Source organism: Chlorocebus sabaeus, chromosome X (genome assembly GCF_047675955.1).
Source record: "Chlorocebus sabaeus isolate Y175 chromosome X, mChlSab1.0.hap1, whole genome shotgun sequence".
Classification (NCBI taxonomy): domain Eukaryota; kingdom Metazoa; phylum Chordata; class Mammalia; order Primates; family Cercopithecidae; genus Chlorocebus; species Chlorocebus sabaeus.
The window spans coordinates 70,622,692-70,635,621 of record NC_132933.1 but is presented as its reverse complement, the minus strand read 5'-3'; positions in this window follow the sequence as shown (position 1 = coordinate 70,635,621).

The window sequence follows — 12,930 nt, the reverse complement described above, 5'->3', positions numbered from 1 at the left end:
GGACCTATGAATGATGCCTTTTTAAAAAAGTGAAAGTCTTCTGGCAGTATTTTATTTAACCCATGATCTGAGTTAAGAGGAGTGAACCAATGCTTTGTTTTTGACTGATTATGAGGCAACACATGTACCATTAAAGTTTTTGTTACCTACGTTGGGCCTTCGTTTTTTATTTATCAAAATATGAATTTATCCATGTGTAAGGCTGGCTACAAACCACTTTATAATTAAAAATATAATCCCTAAGTGCACATAACAGACCAACTTTCCACTTCTATTTTTTGTGGAGGTATAAACAAGAAAAAAATTCAAAGATAAGAGTTTTTTGATGGAAAAAGTGTTAATCTCTGAACTTAGGAAAAGCTATTCACATCAAAGATGCCATTTTCTTCTTGGGAGAAGATTCCCTGGTTAGCCTTAACTCAATCATTGGAAATCAAGGTTTCCAATGATTGCACAGTTCCAAAAGTGTGGAGGGACACTTCTCATTTGTGAGACCCTGAACCCAAACCCCAAGGTTTTTGAAGTTTTGTTATAGTGTGGATGAAAAAGGCAGTCTCTCTCTGATGTTTCCAGAAGATTTAGCGCATAAAAACTTTCTTTACCTGGTGAAAACACACTCTACACATAATAATTCACTGTTATAACATCAGCCCTCTTGCATAGGAAAGCTTTTATATAACCAGATAACTTGCACAGAAAATAAGAATTGAATGAAATCCCTTCATAAAATGTATAAGTAACCCATCAGGTGATCAAAGGTACCTGAAGCTTTAATTGTTTTCTCAGGAATATGGGATTAAGTATTAGTTATAAACTATTTTAAACTATTTGTAAGTTACCATACCAGTGTATTTAATTTGGATCATTCTATCTTTTCCATGATGAGTCATGAAATGCAGAACTTTCAATAATAAAGACTTTAAGGACTCAGGAAGGACAAGGTGACCATCCTGGTTCTCCATGAGTCCATCCATGATTAATTAAAATTAGACTTATATCTTCTTGCATACCAGTTGTTTTTTCAAAATAGGTGCGTAGCACCGAAAATGAAATTTGCTTATTTTTATGGTTTACAATAGCATAACATAATGGCCATAAACATAATTGATAGCATATACTTAGACATTAGAATTTTGGAAATCCCATACCATTTTGGAACATTAATATTATTAATATTAATATTATTCACAAAAAAACCCTAAAAATATTGAATGTCATTTTGGCATTCCCATGTACCTAAACATGTTAAATAATCATGTTTACCCCCTTTCTGGATGTTTTCAGAGGCCCTCTGATCCATCCAAAAAGCCAGCCATTAGGAAAGACAATTTTTAAACAGAAGTTTGATTTTGGATTTTCAAGTTACCATTAATTATTTATTTTGCCAAAATGATGACTGAGAAATTTCAAAGAAGTTAAAACCTTTTATAACCCTTTTGAGTTTAATTGCCATGTTCACACAGAGAACCTCTTCTGCAGGATTAATTTTCACAATTTTTCCACTACTTTTTTGAACCTTCAGCTTTTTCCTATCTAATTTAAAAGAATTCTTTAACCCTAGGCAAAATATTAAATTTCCATTCCTTCTTATAACCTTTTAGTAGAAAACACATTTTACTGTTTTTACACACGTTGCATGTAAATCTATTTTCAGTAGATTTCATTACATGTTATAATGGTAATGTCAGGCCTCTGAGTGCAAGCTAAGCCACCATATCCCCTGCAACCTGCGCGTATAAGTACAGATGGCCCGAAACAAAAAGCAAGTGAAGAATCACAAAAGAAGTGGAAGTGGCCAGTTCCTGCCTTAACTGATGACATTCCACCCCAAAAGAAGTGAAAATGGCCAGACCCTGACTTAACTGATGCTATTACCTTGTGAAATTTCTTCTCCTGGCTCATTCTGGCTCAAAAGATCCCCCACTGAACACCTTGTGACCCCTACCCATGCCAGTCAGAGAAAAACCTCCTTTGGCTATAATTTTCCTTTACCTACCCAAATCTTATAACACGACCCCACCCCTCACTCCCTTCACTGATTCTCTTTTTGGACTCAGCCCACCTGCACCCAGGTGATTAAAAAACTGTATTGCTTACACAAAGCCTGTTTGGTGTTCTCTTCACATGGACACATGTGAAATTTGGTGCCGTGACTCGGATCAGGGGACCTCCCTTGGGAGATTGATCCATTGATCCCCTGTCCTCCTGCTCTTTGCTTCATGAGAAAGATCCACCTACAAGCTCGGGTCGTCAGATCAACCAGTCCAAGGAACATCTCACCAATTTTAAATCAGGTAAGCAGTCTCTTTTTACTCTCTTCTCCAACCTCTCTCACTATCCCTCAACCTCTTCTTTTGATCTTGGCATTATCCTTCAATCTCCCCCTTCTCTTAATTTCAGTTCTTTTCCTTTTCTGGTAGAGACAGAGGAGATGTGTTTTATCCATGAACTCAAAACTCCGGCACCAGTCACGGACTTCGGAAGACAGTCTTCCCTTGGTGTTTAAAAACTACAAGGATGCCTACTTGATTATTCACCCACATTTCAGAGGTGTCATCACTGCAGGGATGCCTGCCTTGATTCTTCACCTTTAGTGGCAAGCACCACTATTTTAGGGGCAAGCACCCCCCACCTCTTCTCTCCATGTCTCTACCCACCCCTTCTCCACTTTCTTGGGGGGCAAACACCTCCACTCCTTCTCTCTGTGTCTCTACCCACCATTTCTCCACTTTCCTGGGGGACAAACACCTCCCACCCTTATTCTCCGTGTCTCTACCTTTTCTTTTCTCTAGGCTTACCTCCTTCACTATGGACAACTTTCCATCCTCCAATCCTCCCTCTTCTCCCTTAGGCTGTGTTCTCAAAAACATAAAACTTCTTCAACTCACACCTGGCTTAAAACCTAAACACTTTATTTTCTTCTTAAATACCACTTGGCCCCAATAGAAACTTGATAATGGCTCTAAATGGCCAGAAAATGGCACTTTTGATTTCTCCATCCTACAAGACCTAGATAATTTTTGTAAAAAAATGGGCAAATGGGGGGGTGGAGCAAGATGGCCGAATAGGAACAGCTCCAGTCTCCAACTCCCAGCATGAGCGACACAGAAGACAGGTGATTTCTGCATTTTCAACTGAGGTACTGGGTTTATCTCACTAGGGAGTGCCTGACAATCAGTGCTGGTCAGCTGCTGCAGCCCGACCAGCGAGAGCTGAAGCAGGGCGAGGCATCACCTCACCTGGGAAGCGCAAGGGGGAAGGGAATCCCTTTTCCTAGCCAGGGGAACTGAGATATACAACACCTGGAAAATTGGGTAACTCCCACCCCAATACTGCGCTCTACCAAGGATCTTTGCAAAGGGGCACACCATGAGACTATATCCCACACCTAGCCGGGAAGGTCCCATGCCCAGGGAGCCTCCCTCATTGCTAGCACAGCAGTCTGCGATCTCCCAGCAAGGCAGCAGCAAGGTTGCGGGAGGGGCGCCTGCCATTGCTGAGGCTTAAGTAGATAAACAAAGTGGCTGGGAAGCTCAAACTGGGTGGAGCTCACAGCAGCTCAAGGAGTCCTGCCTGTCTCTGTGGACTCCACCTCTGGGGACAGGGCACAGCTAAACAACAACAACAAGAACAAAAAGCAGCTGAAACCTCTGCAGATGCAAATGACTCTGTCTGACAGTTTTGAAGTGAGCAGTGGATCTCCCAACACGGAGGTTGAGTTCTGAGAATGGACAGACTACCTGCTCAAGTGGGTCCCTGACCCCTGAGTAGCCTAACTGGGAGACATCCCCCACTAGGGGCAGACCGACACTCCACACCTCACACGGTGGAGTACACCCCTGAGAGGAAGCTTCCATAGCAAGAATCAGACAGGTACACACACTGATCAGCAATATTCTGTCTTCTGCAGCCTCTGCTGCTGATACCCAGGCAAACAGGGTCTGGAGTGGACCTCAAGCAATCTCCAACAGACTTACAGCTGAGGGTCCTGACTGTTAGAAGGAAAACTAACAAACAGGAAGAACACCCACACCAAAACCTCATCAGTACGTCACCATCATCAAAGACCAGAGGCAGATAAAACCACAAAGATGGAGAAAAAGCAGGGCAGAAAAGCTGGAAATTCAAAAAATAAGAGCACATCTCCCCCTGCAAAGGAATGCAGCTCATCACCAGCAACGGATCAAAGCTGGATGGAGAATGACTTTGATGAGATGAGAGAAGAAGGCTCCAGTCCATCAAACTTCTCAGAGCTACAGGAGGAATTACGTACACAATGCAAAGAAACTAAAAATCTTGAAAAAAAAGTGGAAGAATTGATAACTAGAATAATTAATGCAGAGAAGGCCATAAACAAATGGACAGATATGAAAACCATAACATGAGAAATACGTGACAAATGCACAAGCTTCAGTAACCAACTCGATCAACTGGAAGAAAGAGTATCAGCGATTGAGGATCAAATGAATGAAATGAAGCGAGAAGAGAAACCAAAAGAAAAAAGAAGAAAAAGAAATGAACAAAGCCTGCAAGAAGTATGGGATTATGTAAAAAGACCAAATCTACGTCTGATTGGAGTGCCTGAAAGTGAGGGGGAAAATGGAAGGAAGTTGGAAAACACTCTTCAGGATATCATCCAGGAGAACTTCCCCAATCTAGTAGGGCAGGCCAACATTCAAATTCAGGAAATACAGAGAACGCCACAAAGATAATCCTCGAGAAGAGCAACTCCAAGACACATAATTGCTAGATTCACCAAAGTTGAAATGAAGGAAAAAATCTTAAGGGCAGCCAGAGAGAAAGGTCGGGTTACCCACAAAGGGAAGCCCATCAGACTAACAGCAGATCTCTCGGCAGAAACTCTCCAAGCCAGAAGAGAGTGGGGGCCAATATTCAACATTCTTAAAGAAAATAATTTTAAGCCCAGAATTTCATATCCAGCCAAACTAAGTTTCATAATTGAAGGAGAAATAAAATCCTTTACAGATAAGCAAATGCTTAGAGATTTTGTCACCACCAGGCCTGCCTTACAAGAGACCCTGAAGGAAGCACTAAACATGGAAAGGAACAACTGGTATCAGCCATTGCAAAAACATGTCAAAATGTAAAGACCATTGAGGCTAGGAAGAAACTGCATCAACTAACGAGCAAAATAACCAGTTAATGTCATAATGGCAGGATCAAGTTTGCACATAACAATATTAACCTTTAATGTAAATGGACTAAATGCTCCAATTAAAAGACACAGACTGGCAAACTGGATAAAGAGTCAAGACCCATCAGTTTGCTGTATTCAGGAGACCCATCTCACATGCAGAGACATACATAGGCTCAAAATAAAGGGATGGAGGAAGGTCTACCAAGCAAATGGAGAAAAAAAAAAAGCAGGGGTTGCAATACTAGTCTCTGATAAAACACACTTTAAACCATCAAAGAACAAAAGAGACAAAGAAGGCTATTACATAATTATAAAGGGATCAATTGAACAGGAAGAGCTAACTATCCTAAATATATATGCACCCAATATAGGAGCACCCACATTCATAAAGCAAGTCCTTAAAGACTTACAAAGACTTAGACTCCCATACAATAATAATGGGAGACTTCAACACCCCACTGTCAACATTAGACAGATCAACGAGACAGAAAGTTAACAAGGATATCCAGGAATTGAACTCATCTCTGCAGCAAGCAGACCTAATAGACATCTACAGAACTCTCCACCCCAAATCAACAGAATATACATTTTACTCAGCACCACATCATACTTATTCCAAAATTGACCACATAATTGGAAGTAAAATACTCCTCAGCAAATGTACAAGAACAGAAATTATAACAAACTGTCTCTCAAACCACAGTGCAATCAAACTAGAACTCAGGACTAAGAACTCAATCATAACTGCTCAACTACATGGAAACTGAATAACCAGCTCCTGAATGACTACTGGGTACATAACAAAATGAAGGCAGAAATAAAGATGTTATTTGAAACCAATGAGAACAAAGACACAAGATACCAGAATCTCTGGAACACATTTAAAGCAGTGTGTAGAGGGAAATTTATAACACTAAATGCCCACAAGAGAAAGCAGGAAAGATCTAAAATTGACACTCTAACATCACAATTAAAAGAACTAGAGAAGAAAGAGCAAACACATTCGAAAGCTAGCAGAAGGCAAGAAATAACTAAGATCAGAGCAGAACTGAAGGAGATAGAGACACAAAAAACCCTCCAAAAAATCAATGAATCCAGGAGTTGGTTTTTTGAAAAGTTCAACAAAATGGATAGACCGCTAGCAAGACTAATAAAGAAGAAAAGAGAGAAGAATCAAATAGAGGCAATAAAAAATGATAAAGGGGATATCACCACCGACCCCACAGAAATACAAACTACCATCAGAGAATACTATAAACACCTCTATGCAAATAAACTAGAAAATCTAGAATAAATGGATAATTTCCTGGACACTTACACTCTTCCAAGACTAAACCAGGAAGAAGCTGAATTCCTGAATAGACCAATAGCAGGCTCTGAAATTGAGGCAATAATTAATAGCCTACCAACCAAAAAAGGTCCAGGACCAGATGGATTCACAGCTGAATTCTACCAGAGGTACAAGGAGGAGCTGGTACCATTCCTTCTGAAACTATTCCAATCAATAGAAAAAGAGGGAATCCTCTCTAACTCATTTTATGAGGCCAACATCATCCTGATACCAAAGCCTGGCAGAGACACAACAAAAAAAGAGAATTTTAGACCAATATCTCTGATGAACATTGATGCAAAAATCCTCAGTAAAATACTGGGAAACTGTATCCAGCAGCACATCAAAAAGCTTATCCACCATGATCAAGTGGGCTTCATCCCTGGGATGTAAGGCCGGTTCAACATACACAAGTCAATAAACGTAATCCAGCATATAAACAGAACCAAAGACAAAAACCACATGATTATCTCAATAGATGCAGAAAAGGCTTTTGACAAAATCCAACAGCCCTTCATGCTAAAAACGCTCAATAAATTCGGTATTGATGGAACGTACCTCAAAATCATAAGAGCTATTTATGACAAACCCACAGCCGATATCATACTGAATGGGCAAAAACTGGAAAAATTCCCTTTGAAAACTGGCACAAGACAGGGATGTCCTCTCTCATCACTCCTATTCAACATAGTGTTGGAAGTTCTGGCTAGGGCAATCAGGCAAGAGAAAGAAATCAAGGGGATTCAGTTAGGAAAAGAAGAAGTCAAATTGTCCCTGTTTGCAGATGACATGATTGTATATTTAGAAAACCCCATTGTCTCAGCCCAAAATCTCCTTAAGCTGATAAGCAACTTCAGCAAAGTCTCAGGATACAAAATTAATGTGCAAAAATAACAAGCTTTCTTATACACCAGTAAGAGACAAACAGAGAGCCAAATCATGAATGAACTTCCATTCACAATTGCTTCAAAGAGAATAAAATACCTAGGAATCCAACTTACAAGGGATGTAAAGGACCTCTTCAAGGAGAACTACAAACCACTGCTCAGTGAAATCAAAGAGGACACAAACAAATGGAAGAACATACCATGCTCATGGATAGGAAGAATCAATATCGTGAAAATGGCCATACTGCCCAAGGTATTGTATAGATTCAATGCCATCCCCATCAAGCTACCAATGAGTTTCTTCACAGAATTAGAAAAAACTGCTTTAAAGTTCATATGGAAGCAAAAAAGAGCCCGCATCTCCAAGACAATCCTAAGTCAAAAGAACAAAGCTGGAGGCATCATGCTACCTGACTTCAAACTATACTACAAGGCTACAGTAACCAAAACAGCATGGTACTGGTACCAAAACAGAGATATAGACCAATGGAAAAGAACAGAGTCCTCAGAAATAATACCACACATCTACAGCCATCTGATCTTTGACAAACCTGAGAAAAACAAGAAATGAGGAAAGGATTCCCTATTTAATTTATGGTGCTGGGAAAATTGGCTAGCCATAAGTAGAAAGCTGAAACTGGATCGTTTCCTTACTCCTTATACGAAAATTAATTCAAGATGGATTAGAAACTTAAATGTTAGACCTAATACCATAAAAACTCTAGAAGAAAACCTAGGGAATACCATTCAGGACATAGGCATGGGTAAGGACTTCATGTCTAAAACACCAAAAGCCATGGCAACAAAAGCCAAAATTGACAAATGGGATCTAATTAAACTAAAGAGCTTCTGCACAGCAAAAGAAACTACCATCAGAGTGAACAGGCAACCTACAGAATGGGAGAAAATTTTTGCAATCTACTCATCAGACAAAGGGCTAATATCCAGAACCTACAAAGAACTCAAACAAATTTACAAGAAAAAAACAAACAACCCCATCGAAAAGTGGGCAAAGGATATGAACAGACATTTCTCAAAAGAAGACATTCATACAGCCAACAGACACATGAAAAAATGCTCATCATCGCTGGCCATCAGAGAAATGCATACCAAAACCACAATGCGATACCATCTCACACCAGTTAGAATGTCAGTCATTAAAAAGTCAGGAAACAACAGGTGCTGGAGAGGATGTGGAGAAATAGGAACACTTTTACACTGTTGGTGGGATTGTAAACTAGTTCAACCATTATGGAAAACAGTATGGTGATTCCTCAAGGATCTAGAACTAGAAGTACCATATGACCCAGCCATCCCATTACTGGGTATATATCCAAAGGCTTATAAATTATGCTGCTATAAAGACACATGCACACGTATGTTTATTGCGGCACTATTCACAATAGCAAAGACTTGGAATCAACCCAAATGTCCATCAGTGACAGACTGGATTAAGAAAACGTGGCACATATACACCATGGAATACTATGCAGCCATAAAAACGGATGAGTTTGTGTCCTTTGTAGGGACATGGATGCCGCTGGAAACCATCATTCTCAGCAAACTATCGCAAGAACAGGAAACCAAACACTGCATGTTCTCACTCATATGTGGGAACTGAGCAATGAGATCACTTGGACTCGGGAAGGGGAACATCACACACCGGGGCCTATCATGGGGAGGGGGGAGGGGGGAGGGATTGCATTGGGAGTTATACCTGATGTAAATGACGAGTTGATGGATGCTGATGAGTTGATGAGTGCAGCACACCAACATGACACAGGTATACATATGTAAGAAACCTGCATGTTATCCACATGTACCCTAGAACTTAAAGTATAATAATTAAAAAAAAAAAAAAAAAATGGGCTAATGGTCTGAAGTGCTTTACATCCAGGCATTTTTCACACTTTGTTACCTCCCTAGTCTCTGTTCCCAATGTGATTCCTCCCAAATCCTCCTTCTTTCCCTCCCATCAGTCCCAAACCCAAGTGTCGCTGCGTCTTTCCAATCTTCCTTTTCTACAGACCCATCTGACTTCTCCCCTCCTCCAGGCTGCTCCTTGCCAGGCTGAGCCAGGTCCCAATTCTTCCTCAGCCTTTGTTCCTTCACCCTATAATCCTTCTATCACCTCCCCTCCTCACACCTAGTCTGGTTTACAGTTTGGTTCCATGACTAGCTCTTTCCCACCTGCCCAACAATTTCCTCTTAGAGAGGTGGCTGAAGCTGAAGGCATAGTCAGGGTACATGACTTTTTCTCTATCAGACCTCTCTATCAGACCTCTCTCAGATCAGTCAGTGTTTAGGCTCTTTCTCTCAGACTCCGCTAAATATATACATGAATTCCAATATCTAACTCTGTCCTACACTTTAACTTGGAGTGACTTAAATGTCATCCTAACTTCTACCCTCTCCCCAGATGAACAGGCAAGAGTTTTTTCTCTGGCCCAATCTCATGCTAACAATTGCCAGCTCCATGAGCCAGACCTCCAGGAAGGTATTAGAGCAGTTGAGCAGTTCCCAGAGAAGATCCCCAGTGGAACTATCAGGCAGATACACCAGGTATAGCTAGGCAAGATTACATGATTTCCTGCCTAGTTGAAGGGCTTTAAAAGGCAGCTTACAAAGTTGTTAATTATGACAAACTTAAAGAAACTACCCATGGTAAAGACGAAACCTCAGTCCAAGTCATGGCTGGTTTGGCAGCAACCCTGAGATGCTTTACAACCCTAGATCCTGAAGGTTCAGAAGGCCATCTCATTCAAAATATGCATTTTATCACCCAGTCAGCTCCTGACATTAGAAAAAAGCTTCAAAAATTAGAATCCGGCCCTCAAACCCCACAACAGGAATTAACCAGCCTTGCCTTCAAGGTGTACAGTAATAGAGAGGAGGCTGCCAGACAGCAGTGCATTTCTGAGTTACAATTACTTGCCTCTGCTGTGAGAACAAACCCAGCCACATCTCCAGCACACAAGAACTTCAAAATGCTTAAGCCACACATGCCTAAGCTTCAGCAGTTAAGCATTCCTACAGGACTTCCTCCATCAGGATCTTGCTTCATGTGCCAGAAATCTGGCCACTGGACCTAGGAATGCCCGCAGCCTGGGATTCCTCCCAAGCCATGTCCCATCTATGCAGGGACCCACTGGAAATCAGACTGTCCAGCACACCCAGCAGCCACTCCTAGAGCCTCTAAAGCTCTGGCCCAAGGCTCTCTGACTGATTCTTTCCCAGATCTGCTCAGCTTAGCGGCTGAAGACTGATGCTGCCCAATTGCCTCAGAAGCCCCCTGAACCGTCACGGACACCAAGCTTCGGGTAACTCTAACAGTGGAGGGTAAGTCCATCCCCTGTTTAATCAATATGGGGACTACCCACTCCACATTACCTTCTTTTCAAGGACCTGTTTCCCTTGCCTCCATAACTATTGTGGGTATTGACGGCCAAGCTTCAAAACCCCTTAAAACTCCCCTACTCTGGTGCCAACTTGGACAACATTATTTTATGCACTCTTTTTTAGTTATCCCCACCTGCCCAATTCCCTTATTAGGCCAGGACATTTTAACCAAATTATCTGCTTCCCTGACTATTCCTGGACTACAGCCACATCTCATTGCTGCCCTTCTTCCCAACCCAAAGCCTCCTTTGCATCTACCTCTCATATCCCCCCACCTTAACCCACAAGTATGGGACACCTCTACTCCCTCCCTGGCAACCAACCACCTGCCCATTACTATCTCATGAAAACTTAATCACCCTTACGCCACTCAATGCCAGTATCCCATCCCACAACAGGCTTAAAGGGGATTGAAGCCTGTTATCACTCGCCTGCTACAGCATGGGCTTCTAAAACCTATAAACTCTCCTTACAATTCCCCCATTTTACCTGTCCAAAAACCAGACAAGTTTCACAGGTTAGTTCAGGATCTGTGCCTTATCAGCTAAGTTGTTTTGCCTATCCACCCTGTAGTGCCCAACCCGTACACTCTTTTGTCCTCAATACCTTCCTCCGCAACTCACTATTCCATTCTTAATCTTAAAGATGCTTTTTTTTCACTATTCCCCTGCACCTCTTATCCCAGCCTCTCTTTGCTTTTACCTGGACTGATCCTGACACCCATCAGTCCCAGCAGCTTACCCAGGCTGTACTGCTGCAAGGCTTCAGGGACAGCCCTCATTACTTCAGCCAAACTCTTTTTCATGATTTACTTTCTTTCTACCACACTGCTTCTCACTTTATTCAATATATTAATGAACTTCTACTTTGTAGTCTCCCCTTTAAATCTTCTCAACAAGACACTTTCCTGCTCCTTCAAGATTTATTCTCCAAAGAAAATTGGGTATCCCCCTCCAGAGCTCAAATTTCTTCTCCATCTGTTACCTACCTTGACATAATTCTTCATGAAAACACACGTGCTTTCCCTGCTGATTTTGTCTAACTGATCTCTCAAACTCCAACCCCTTCCACAAAACAATAACTCCTTTCCTTCCTAGGCATGGTTGGATACTTTCTCCTTTGGATACCTGGTTTTGCCATCCTAACAAAACCATTATATAAACTCACAAAAGGAAACTGAGCTGACCCCATAGATCTTAAATCCTTTCCCCACTCCTCTTTCCATTCTTTGAAGACAGTTTTAGAGACTGCTCTCACACTAGCTCTCCCTCACTCATCCCAACCCTTTTCATTATACACAGCTGAAGTGCAGGGCTGTGCAGTCAGAATTCTGACACAAGGCCTGGGACTGTGTTCTGTAGCCTTTTTGTTCAAACAACTTGACCTTACTGTTTTAGGCTGGCCATCATGTCTCTGTGCAGCAGTTGCCACTGCCCTAATACTTTTAGAGGCCCTCAAAATCACAAACTATGTTCAACTCACTCTCTACAGCTCTCATAACTTCCAAAATCTATTTCCTTCCTCACACCTGATGCATACACTTTCTGCTCTCCAGCTCCTTGAGCTATACTCACTCTTCATTGAGTCTCCCACAGTTACCATTGTTCCTGGCCCAGACTTCAATCCAGCCTCCCATATTATTCCAGATACCACATCTGACCCCCATGACTGTATCTCTCTGATCCACCTGACATTCAACCCATTTCCCCACACAAGGGTTCTCCACCATTAATGCCTCTTTAATAAAAACTCTTCCCAAAGCTACTTTACTTCCAAAGGAAGCTGGAGTCATTCACTGCAAGGGCCATCAAAAGGCGTCAGATCCCATTGCTCTAGGCAACTCTTATGCTGATAAGGTAACTAAAGCAGCAGCTTGCATTCCAACTTCTGTCCTTCACAGCTAGTTTTTCTCCTTCTCATTGGTCACTCCCACCTACTCCTCCACTGAAAATTTCATGTATCAATCTCTTCCCACACAAGGTAAACGGTTCTTGGACCAAGGAAAATATCTCCTTCCAGCCTCACAGGCCCATTCTATTCTGTCGTCATTTCATAACCTCTTCCACATAGGTTACAAGTCCCTAGTCCATCTCTTAGAACCTCTCATTTCCTTTCCATCATGGAAATCTATCCTCAATGAAATCACTTCTCATTGT